General features: G+C 43.9%; 1 protein-coding gene across 1 annotated transcript in view; it reads left to right on the top strand.

Moving 5' to 3' along the window:
* The window catches only part of adamtsl7 (ADAMTS-like 7), a 361338-nt gene that overhangs the window by 200394 nt on the left and 148607 nt on the right, over nucleotides 1-12337 (top strand). The gene's annotated exons all lie outside the window — the stretch shown is intronic.

Here is a 12337-nt window from a genome sequence, read left to right as displayed (position 1 = left end):
CTCCACTCCTCCTGGCCAGCTTCGTCCTCTTCCAGCCGACTCTGGCTCCCAGAGCAGTGGCGACTGGCTCCATTTATAGGACACTCGGAAGCGCTCCAGATGTCCAACAACCTTCTTCCAGTAACACTTCCGGGTGTGGCGAAAGTGGTGCCACACAGGGCTCAACAGTTTCTTTAGCACCACCTGGTGGCACCCACAGAACCCAGCAGGACTGCTCCAAACTCCAATTCCCAAGGAGCCCTGTGGGAGTCCGAGACATCACTGCAACCCAGGGGGGCTGCCATCTAGCTCCCCGGGGGAGGTAATGCCCGGCCCTTCCACTGTCGAGGCGTCCCGGCCGTCCGCCACACTGTGCACGACCCAAATTCGGACAACATGGTTGCGACCCAAAGTTTAAGAAACTATGTTCTGGATTATTGCAGATTTGTTGCCTTGTGGTAATATAGCTTTACTTGCTGTGCTACCGCATCTAAGACGTGTTGAAATTTAAGTAATAAGTGGAGATGTCAGCTTTAACGTTTGCAGTGCAATGTATTTTGTAAGGCATGTTGAAATAAAATGCACTGCGTTTGTCATTCCAACAAATGGTGCATCACAATCATTTGTAATAATAAAATGTATTGCTACAAATGTTTGTGATGCGCCATCTATTGGAATGACAAAGGTAAATGAATATGTCTGTGCTACATGCCATATCGTGTAGAATTTGTGAAAAGCAATGTTAATGTTTGTGATGCACCATCTGTTGGCATGACAGATGCAATGCATCTAATTACTGCAAATGTTTTTAATGTGGGGTGGCACGGTGGCGCAGTGGGTAGCGCTGCTGCCTCACAGTTAGGAGACCCGGGTTTGCTTCCCGGGTCCTCCCTGCATGGAGTTTGCATGTTCTCCCCGTGTCTGCGTGGGTTTCCTCCCGCAGTCCAAAGACATGCAGGTTAGGTGCATTGGCGATTCTAAATTGTCCCTTGTGTGTGCTTGGTATGTGGGTGTGTGTGTGCCCTGTGGTGGGCTGGCGCCCTGCCCAGGGTTTGTTTCCTGCCTTGTGCCCTGTGTTGCCTGGGATTGGCTCCAGTAGACCCCCGTGATCCTGTAGTTAGGATATAGCGGGTTGGATAATGGATGGATTGTATCTAGTTAAAGAGGCTCGCTAAATTTTTGTAGTCAGCCTGGCGTACCATCTTTAATGAATCAGATTTGTAACTGTCAGCTGAATCTGAGTGTTTTGTGTCATTGTACATTTCTTGTACTCATCATGGCTGCTCATGCTTGTGTGCAATTCCTTGTTGAAAGTCATACTGATACAGACTTTTTGACTTACAAGGCTGGTTGTATCTGCACATCTGCATTCTAATTACATATATCATGTCGTATTATATAGCGCTGCTGCCTCGCAGTTAGGAGACCCGGGTTCGCTTCCCAGATCCTCCCTGCATGGAGTTTGCATGTTCTCCTCGTGTCAGCGAGGGTTTCCTCCCACAGTCCAAAGACATGCAAGTTAGGTGCATTGGTGATCCTAAATTGTCCCTAGTGTGTGCTTGGTGTGTGGGTATGTGTGTGCCCTGCGGTGGGCTGGCGCCCTGCCCGGGGTTTGATTCCTGCCTTGTGCCCTGTGTTGGCTGGGATTGGCTCCAGCAGACCCCTGTGACCCTGTAGTTGGGATATAGCGGGTTGGAAAATGGTTGGTTCGTTGGTTGGTTCGTGATGTGCCATCTCTTGGAATGACAAAAGCAATAAATATTTCTCTGCTACATGCCATGTGGTGTGGAATTTGTAAAAAGTAATGTTAATGTTTGTGATGCGCCATCTGTTGGAATGACAGATACAATGCATCTTATTACTACAAATGTTTGTGCTGTGCCGTCTGTTGGAATGACAGAAACATAGCAACCAGACAGACACACAGACACTTGTCCTGTTATTAAGGTGGCTAAGAACAAGAAGATTGAAGCAGGAACCTTGAGGACCTTTAAGAAGAACCAGGATGAGATATCAGGACAGCTTAGCTAATTATGGGCTTGATGGACTGAGTGGTCTTGTCTCGTTTGTCAGATTTCTTAGGTTTTTCTTTATATACACTTAGTTGCATTTTTTTACTTACAATTGAATCAACTTGCACGCGGCACATCTGGCGTGCATTCCGTGAATTACAGTTGCATTTCTTTCACTAAATGCTGCACCCACGTCTTAAGAACTAAAGACCCTTCATTATTAGAAAGTGCTGATTTATGGACGTGTTTAATATGATTTTCATCCGCATAAATATACAGAAATTGCTTGCTGCTTATTTGTCATAAGCAGACAGAACTTTTCAAAATACAGACTATATGACCATTGTAACAAACTGGTGGAAAACATGAGCTGTTCCCTGCAGGTTGAATTTTGGCAAGCTTGGTAACCCTGCTGAGATGAGTCAAGAAATCTGGCCGAAGCCGTGAAATCTTGGAAGAAGAAATTCAAAACAAGTTCAGATTGAGGGCGGCATAATGCCTCACACCTCCATGGCCTGGAGTTTGAACTCTGGCCATTTTGTGGTCTTCAGGTGGAGGTGGGCAGCTTATTATACCAGCTAGGAGATACACAATAAAAGAGATTTGATGGTACAAAGAGATGGCATCACCACATCACCTGATGGCATTTATTAGTAGGACCGTAGGATCTCACAAGTGTCTCCATTTATATGGGTGCCAACCCACTGTCTACTTTGCAGGCATGCATGAAGGATTTGAACTTCATGCATGTGTAGTGTAGCCAGTGTAGTCATCTGAAAAGAGGAGTGACATGTGCCATCCTCGAGCATCAGACATGCCACTGTATTTGAAATCATCTGCAGCACATTGGCGCCACATGCCAGTAACTCCTGCCAGCAGAGAGTTGGAGAGGTTCAGAAGTAACAAGACCAAAGCCTGGACCAGGAGTTGTGCTGAATACTCTTGTCAAATATGGTCTGACCTCGCTGATGTTGTATAAAGTGAATCGTGAAGACCAAGATACAGTTACAGTGTGGTCTGTAAAGGACAGCTGGTCATCAGGTTGCATACAGACTTGACAAGTGACAATAAGCCGAGCTGAACAATGATGGGGTGTTGAATAGATGGACGAGCTGGGACAATAAGGAGGTTCGTCTTTGCCAGGTTGAGCTGGACAAGGTGCTCCTTCATCCATTTTGTAATATCAATGAGACATGAAGGGGTTCTAGGTGAGACTGTGTGGTCCTCTGGAGGGGAATGGTAGGTACAGCTGTGTATCATTGGTATAGCACCGATATGAGAAGCATTGGGAATGGATAATGGGGCCTACTGCGATAGTGTATAGAGAGAAGAGGACTCAGAACCCATCCTTGGGGCCTCCCAGTGCATACCTGGTGCACCCTTGACATCTCTCTGGACTAGGACATATGGTGGGATCTGCCCAAAAGGTAGGGCTCAAACTATCTTAGAGCAGTCCCAGTCATGGGCATCCTAGTGTGTATGTATGTGTGTTTGGGGGGGGTGGGTATATGACTACCCAGGGCCCACTAGGGGGTATGGCCCTCGATGCCTGGAATGAAAAGTTGTGTTTTTGAGAGAAAGGGGCCCACAGAGACTGCTTATGTATAGAGCCCAGAGTTCTGTGCTATACCCCTAGTCCCAGTGGTGCCACGGTCAGAGAAGGTGACAAGGAGAATCTGATGGCTGACTGTGTCAAAGGCAGAAGAGAGATCTAGAAGGATGAGGACAGGCTGGTAGCTCTAGCCATACTTGTGCTCTATTAGGATCAGCGTTTAATTCCATTCCTTGTAGTGTGAGTTATAATAAATTGTACTGAAACTGAGCTGAAGGCTAAATTCTGGCGATGCCATATAAAGTGTTTTAAGACTCACTCACAGACTTCTGGGTATTGTAGTCATACCAGCAATATACAGTATGTGAGTCGAATCAAATCAAAATCAAATTCAATTTTATTTCTCGCATTCAGTTATTCACAGCAAAATATGTAGTGAAATTCTTAGTCGCTGAACTCGAAATGGGTGGCACGGTGTCACGGTGAGTAGCGCTGCTGCCTCGCAGTTAGGAGACCTGGGTTCGCTTCTGGGGTCCTCCCTGCGTGGAGTTTGCATGTTCTCCCCGTGTCTGGGTCCACAGTCCAGAGACATGCAGGTTAGTTGCATTGGCGATTCTAAATCGTCCCAATTGTGTGCTCGGTGTGTGTGTGTGTGTCCTGCGGTGGGCTGGCGCCTTGCCCGGAGTTTATTTCCTGCCTTGCGCCCTGTGTTAGCTGGGATTGGCTCCAGTAGACCCCCGTGACCCTGTAGTCAGGATATGGTGGGTTGGATAATGAATGGATGAACTCAAGATTGGGGATTAGATTAATATAAAAAGACAAAATATACTTAATACTCAACTCTTAAATATCAATAAATGTCAATATGAACAATGAAAGCATCAAATCAATATTATAAAAATCCACCTTAATAAAAGGGATAAATGTCTGTGGTCTGTGTGTTCATCTGGATGCTCTCTGTCATTCCAACAGAAGGTGCATTATAAACATTTATAGAAATAACATGCATTGCATCTGTCATTTCAACAAATGGTGCATCACAAACATTAGCACTGCGTTTATGAGTTTCAAAACGAATGGCATATACCACAGACATATCCACTCCACCTTAATATAAGGAGAAGTGTACATGTGTTTGTGTATTTGTGTGTCCATCCTGTCATTCCAACAGATGGAGCATCACAAGCATTTCGAGCAGATGGTGCATCACCAACATTTGAATAGGAGTAATGAATTTAATTACCACAGATGTTGGTGATGCACCATCTGTTAGAATGACAAATGCAATGCATTTTATTAGTACATTTTATTTTATTAATAAAAGGAAAAGTGTCTGCATGTCTGTCCAGTTGCTATGTCTCTGTCATACCATTAGAATGCATCACAAACATTTATAGGAATGAAATGCATTGCATTTATTTTTCCAACAGATGGTGCATCACAAACAGTAACACTGCTTTTATGAATCTCAAAGCAAATGGCACATTCTAACACAGACATATGCATTGCATTTGTCATTCCATTGTTATCCACCTTAATGAAAGATAAGTGTCTTTGTGTCCATCCAGTTGCTACATCTCTGTCATAACAATGAATGGTGCATCACAGACAATTGAAGATGTGAGTTCCAAAATCTGCTAATTACACCTTTTGGTAAAATTTAGTGAACACGTGATTGTGACTTTTCATGCAGTTGGTCATCGCCGAAAATATGTTTGAGCTTTAAAACCTGCTAATTGCAATAGTGTAGCGCTATAGTTTTAGGGATTTAGTTTCAAAATATGCTTACGGACCCAGATTTTCCTATTTATCTCCAAAATGTATCTTTTGTACTTAGCTGATTTTGGAACTGAGCTCTTCAATTATAGAAATGAAATGACATTAACATTAACACTGCTTTTATGAATCTCAAACCAAATGGCATATAACACAGACATATGCATTGCATTTGTCATTCCATTGTTATCCACCTTAATATAAGAGCAAGTGTCTGTGTATTTGCGTAACTGCGTGTCCATCCAGTCATTCCAACAGATGGCGCATCACAAGAATTTGGAGTAATAAAATGCATTGCATGTGTCATACCAACAAGTGGTGCATCACAAGCACTTGTAGTAATGCATTTAATTACCACAAGTGTTGGTGCTACGCCATCTGTTGGAATGACAAATAATATTAATGACTTAAGAACTCCTTCCATTAATTCACCTGTGATGCACGTTAAGCTTACTAGCCTATAGTTACTTGGATCTGCCCAATCAACCTTTTTATATAATGGGATAAGATTTGCCATTTCCAGTGCTTCAGAATTTTCCCAGTGCGCCACGACTTCCTAAAAATATGCGTCAAGGGTTTATATCTGTACTTGCTAACCTGCTTTAGCTCTCTTTGATAAATAGTACCTGGTCCTGGTGGTTTGTTTGATTTCAGCCTGTTTAATCTGAGCAGCACTTCTCTCTCTTCAATTTCCAAATCACTCAGAACCTCCTTAGTAGTCCCTGTTACCACTTGGCGGTTATCTACTTCCTCACTTGTGAAGACCTCAGAAAAACGCAAGTTTAGAGTGTCCTCTATTTCACTGTCTGTATTTTTTAATTCCCCTTTACTATTCCTGATGCAGGGTGGCACAGTGGCATGGTTTGTAGCGCTGCTGCCTTGCTGTTAGGAGACCTGGATTCGCTTCCCGGGTCCTCCCTGCGTGGAGTTTGCATGTTCTCCCCGTGTCTGCGTGGGTTTCCTCCCACTGTCCAAAGACATGCAGGTTAGGTGCATTGGTGATTCTAAATTGTCCCTAGTGTGTGCTTGGTGTGTGTGTGTGTGTGTGTGTGTGTGTGTGTGTGTGCCCTGTGGTGGGCTGGCCCCTGCCCGAGGTTTGTTTACTGTCTTGTGCCCTGTGTTGGCTGTGATTGGCTCCAGCAGACCCCTGTGAACCTGTAGTTAGGGTATAGCAGGTTGGATAATGGATGGATGGATAGATGGATTATTATTATTAATTATTATTATTGTTGTTATAATTAATTATTATTACGTATTGTTATTGTTGTTATTATTGTTATTATTATTATTGTTAATATTATTAGTATACGTACTTATACAGCAGTTTTCTCCTTTGCACTCTTTATTAACCCACTGCGGAGTTTCCCACTAATTCCAAATGCTGGTATGTTCCTCTTCTGCATTTCATGAACTATATGCAGCAGTGCTTCATGCCAAAATGGTGTGGCCTTGAAAGATTCTCCAGGTTTGGTAAATACAGGCCTCCATGGAGTCCAAAGACGAGCCGTGCCATGGACTTATGTGACGAGGTAGAAGAGCAGGCTGCTGTGTTGTGGAAGGGGACAGCCAGGAGGAAGGAAGAAGCATTTGAATTGCAGCCCCAGAGGGACACAGGCTTTGTTATTTTGTTCAGTTCACCCTTCATTTTATGTTTTGTGTTCTCCCGTCTTCCCCTCTATTGGACTCTGCTGGTGTTTTTCTGGGTGTGGGGGGGTCTGTCACAGAGTACCCCCATCTTGTCCCAACATTAAAAAAAACAAAGACCAATCTGACTGGGTATTTAAAGGTTATGCAGGCTTCTGAACATCTGATTCTGATTATGATAAATGAAATGGTATTTTATTTCTTTCTTTTTTTTTTTTTTGGACTCACGGCAATGAAACAAAGTTGCTTTGTCCGTCATCAGCAACAAGGTTTGGAAAGAAAAAAATTCATCTCTGCTGCCAAGGAGCAGAACTTGCCTCAGTCTTGTAAGGCAGAGTGCCCAGATGAAACAGAACATAAAATCATTTATTTTAGGAGACGCTAAACTACCAGCGTTTGTGGAAACAGTAGCCTTTTTTAGGGGGGTAGTTAGACTAAATAAAATGTTAACTGGCCGAGTTTCTTTATCCTGCTGCTGGTGAATTCTAGAGCCTTGTGGGTAGCCAAACCTTCTGAAGTGTTTCCTCTGACGCCGTAAACATAATAACTTTGTCAAGTGTTTTATGGAAAGCTAGATAAGCAGTAATTAAAAGATTAACATGTCCATCAAATTATTACAAAGATAGCTTAGTCAGAGCTGGATTAACCCTATGGGCAATCAGATGAGTACCCAGGGGGCACCAGGGCACAGGCAAGGAGGTAGCGGGCACCCTTGCCAGGCACTCACCTTCTGTACCATCTGAGGTGGAGCCGTTTAAGAAGCAAAACAAATGGGCATCGGCTTCAGGCAGGCATGCACTCTGTGGTCACATGTTATGACATCAGGATGTCATGTGACCACACACACACCTATTGGCTTGTTTGCTGATTCGAAGCAGGTACAAGGAAGGTCCCAAAATTTCCGGAATTGTTAGAAAAAAACAAAACATTGTGAAAGAATCACAAACACAAAGATAATGGAAATACGAGCATCATTGATCTTTTTAGATGGAGCTCAGGAATGAACAGAGTAACAACGAACAAATAATGGCGGTTATACAGTCGACCCTCGAATTACGACCGGCCTGACATGCAAACAACTTGGTTTACGACCAAAATTTTTGTTTTGAATTACGACCAACGTCTTCAGTTACGACCTGAAAGCAGTCACGTGTATCCGCTTGTGCGATTGTAAACAAACAGCAGAGAGCGTTCGATAGCATCAGTCTGAGCCCAGATACGTGTGTTTGTGGACGTAATTTCGGTCAGTGCAGTGATTTATATAATTTATTTCGATAATTGCTATCAAAATGGCCCCAAAAAAGCTAGAAAAGAAGCTAAGGAAGGACGAGAAGGTAACGAAAGGTAAAGAAAGCGATCACAATCGAAACGAAGAAGGAAATCGTGCGGAAATATGAGAGTTGCGTTGTTGTGACCGATCTCGCTAATATGTACAGCATGTCAAAATCCACCATCTCAACAATTTTACAAAGAAAAGATTTGTATCAGGAAACTAGTGTGGCTAAAGGTGTTACTCATATTAGTAAGTCACGATCAACAGTGTTAGACGAGGTAGAAAAGCTAATATTAGTGTGGATAAACGAAAGGCAGATCTGAGTCTATAATTGTGAAAAATTATTGGTGTTTTTGGTAAATTATGCACATTATACAGCCCTTTTTTATTATGAAAAGGTTAAGTGTTGCTGTGGGAGGTTCGGAACGCATTATGGGTATTTCCATTATTTCTTATGGGAAAAATAGTCTTGACTTACAACCAACTTGAGTTACAACCAGCCGTCGCGAACGAATTGAGTTCGTAAATCAAGAGTCCACTGTATGGCATAATGACAGGAAGGGACGTGTTCAGGAGAGGCACAAACAGGAAGTGAGGTCATCAGGCAGGATTTCTGTCTGTAGGTCTGCAGAGGCATAGACATATATAGATAGACGCCGCATTCACTGTGTTGCCCAGTCGACACGATACGTCAGCGTGTCCGCCATATTGCGAGTGGCAAAAGTGCCATTTAAACTAATACAGGTAGATGTGGAAACCGGGTTTTCTGATGAAAAAAACAATAACGTTTTAAACAGTATCGTTTACAAACAGCAGATTTTGGCAAATCGTTTACATGCAATTATTTATATCTATTTATACACTAATAATGGCAATTATTAAATAATAATAATAATAATAATATTATTATTAAACAATTCCTCCCATATAAGTAACATTTCTCGGACTGCCTTCTTCCATCTCCGAAACATTTCTAGACTTTGTCCTGTTCTTACGCTACACAGTACTGACGTATTGTTTAATGCCCGAGTCACCTCACGTATAGATTACTGTAATGCTATTCTATCTGGCATCCCACAAAAACTTATCCATCGCTTACAATTTCTTCAAGATTCTGCTGCCAGGGTAATAACCTGCTGTTCTAAATCCACTGAACATATTACACCGATTCTCTCTCAACTTCACTGGCTCCCTGTTAACTACCGATTACAATATTAAATAACGCTCTTAACATTTAAAGCTCTCCACAACCTCACTGATCTCCTCCAGACTTACACTCCTCTCACTCACTCAGATCCTCATCAGCAGCTCAACTTTCAGTACCGCACATCAAACCCAGTTCTCTGGGAGCTCGAGCGTCCTCTCATAGTGCTCCTCAACTTAGGAATTCTCTTCCCTCTCATACAGTGCATCCAGAAAGTATTCACAGCACATCACTTTTTCCACATTTTGTTATGTTACAGCCTTATTCCAAAATGGATTAAATTCATTTTTTCCACAGAATTCTACACACCCCATAATGACAACATGATAAAAGTTTACTTGAGATTTTTGCAAATTTATTAAAAATAAAAAAATTGAGAAAGCACATGTACATAAGTATTCACAGCCTTTTCCATGAAGCTCAAAATTGAGCTCAGGTGCATCCTGTTTCCCCTGATCATCCTTGAGATGTTTCTGCAGCTTCATTGGAGTCCACCTGTGGTAAATTCAGTTGACTGGACATGATTTGGAAAGGCACAGACCTGTCTATAGAAGGTCCCACAGTTGACAGTTCATGTCAGAGCACAAACCAAGCATTAAGTCAAAGGAATTGTCTGTAGACCACCGAGACAGGATTGTCTCGAGGCACAAATCTGGGGAAGGTTACAGAAAAATTTCTGCTGCTTTGAAGGTCCCAATGAGCACAATGGCCTCCATCATCCATAAGTGGAAGAAGTTCAAAACCACCAAGACTCTTCCTAGAGCTGGCCGGCCATCTAAACTGAGCGATCGGGGGAGAAGGGCCTTAGTCAGGGAGGTGACCAAGAACCCGATGGTCACTCTGTCAGAGCTCCAGAGGTCCTCCATCTCTGCAGCAATCCACCAATCAGGCCTGTATGGTAGAGTGGCCAGACGGAAACCACTCCTTAGTAAAAGGCACATGGCAGCCAGCCTGAAGTTTGCCAAAGGGCACCTGAAGGACTCTCAGACCATGAAAAAGAAAATTCTCTGGTCTGATGAGACAAAGATTGAACTCATGTTTGGAGGAAACCAGGCACTGCTCATCACCAGGCCAATACCATCCCTACAGTGAAGCATGGTGGTGGTAGCATCATGCTGTGGGGATGTTTTTCAGCGGCAGGGACTGGGAGACTAATCAGGATAAAGGGAAAGATGACTGCAGCAATGTACAGAGACATCCTGGATGAAAACCTGCTCCAGAGTGCTCTTGACCTCAGACTGGGGCGACGGTTCATCTTTCAGCAGGACAACGACCCTAAGCACACAGCCAAGATATCAAAGGAGTGGCTTCAGGACAACTCTGTGAATGTCCTTGAGTGGCCCAGCCAGAGCCCAGACTTGAATCCGATTGAACATCTCTGGAGAGATCTTAAAATGGCTGTGCACCGACGCTTCCCATCCAACCTGATGGAGCTTGAGAGGTGCTGCAAAGAGGAATGGGCAACACTGGCCAAGGATAGGTGTGCCAAGCTTGTGGCATCATATTCAACAAGACTTGAGGCTGTAACTGCTGTCAAAGGGGCATCGACAAAGTATTGAGCAACGGCTGTGAATACTTATGGACATGGGATTTCTCAGTTTTTTTATTTTTAATAAATTTGCAAAACCCTCAAGTAAACTTTTTTCATGTTGTCATTATGGGGTGTTGTGTGTAGAATTCTGAGGAAAGAAATGAATTTAATAAGGCTGTAACATAACAAAATGTGGAAAAAGTGATGCGCTGTGAATACTTTCCGGATGCACTGTATGTCTATTCTCATTATCCACCAGGGGTTACGCCCTTGAAAATCCCAGCAGAAATGGAAACCGAGGGTGCTGAAGCATTGATGGGTTAAACAGAGTCAGGTTCCGGCAGCCTACACTCACAATAAACTTTTGCTTCCCGTTAACATAAACAGGGCCATCTTACCAGCATCATTGGACGCCCCGGCAGAGTAGTGCACGGGGGCCCCTGTTTGGATAGTAAAACAGGAACATACATAGGCGTCAGAGACACCATAGGGCCCCTATGCTCCTCGGGCCCACGGCCAGTGCCCGTACATTAAGATGGCCCTGCAGGCCAGGTCGTTATCAGCTGGTAGAGACCCTCAAGGCTCGGTAAATGACCCCTCCAACAGGTGAACCCCGCTACAACCTTTACTGCCTCTAGACAGGCAAGTTTGATCGTTTTCGTGGCGTTGTGTCTCAGCCAGGGTTCCACCCCTGGCTGCGGTTCTTGCTTTTTGTGTTTTTTTTGTGCCATTTATTTATGTTAATGTTGCTTTTGTTGATTTTGTCCATTGTTGTTTGTTTTTTGATATTGGCTTTAAGCTACCTGTGTTACCAGCAGCCATAGCACCCGTGCGTCAGAACAGGGCATCTATCTGCGGCAAAGTCAGTACTTGAATTAGAGATCATCTTGGAAAAGGTTGGGCTGCTGCTGGAGGAGATGTTGGTCAGGCCAGCAGGGGGCACTGTGTTTGGATCATCCCAATGCCCCAGTGCAGTGACAGGGGGACACTGTGCTGTAAAAATGGCGCCATGATTCTGTAAAACCCGAGTTCCTGACTTTCTGTGGTCAAGCATGGGAAAGGCGCTATATAAATTAAATGTATTATTATTATTATGAAAGAGGGCGGCACGGTGGCGCAGTGGTAGCGCTGCTGCCTCGCAGTTGGGAGATCTGGGGACCTGGGTTCACTTCCCGGGTCCTCCCTGCGTGGAGTTTGCATGTTCTCCCTGTGTCTGCGTGGGTTTCCTCCGGGCGCTTCGGTTTCCTCTCACAGTCCAAAGACATGCAGGTTAGGTGGATTGGCGATTCTAAATTGGCCCTAGTGTGTGTGGGTGTGTGGGTGTGTTTATGTGTGTCCTGCAGTGGGTTGGCACCCTGCCCGGGAT

This window comes from Erpetoichthys calabaricus, chromosome 7 (assembly GCF_900747795.2).
Source record: "Erpetoichthys calabaricus chromosome 7, fErpCal1.3, whole genome shotgun sequence".
NCBI classification, from domain to species: Eukaryota; Metazoa; Chordata; class Cladistia; order Polypteriformes; family Polypteridae; genus Erpetoichthys; species Erpetoichthys calabaricus.
The sequence above is the reverse complement of the archived record's forward strand: the minus strand, read 5'-3'. Positions and strand labels throughout refer to the sequence as shown.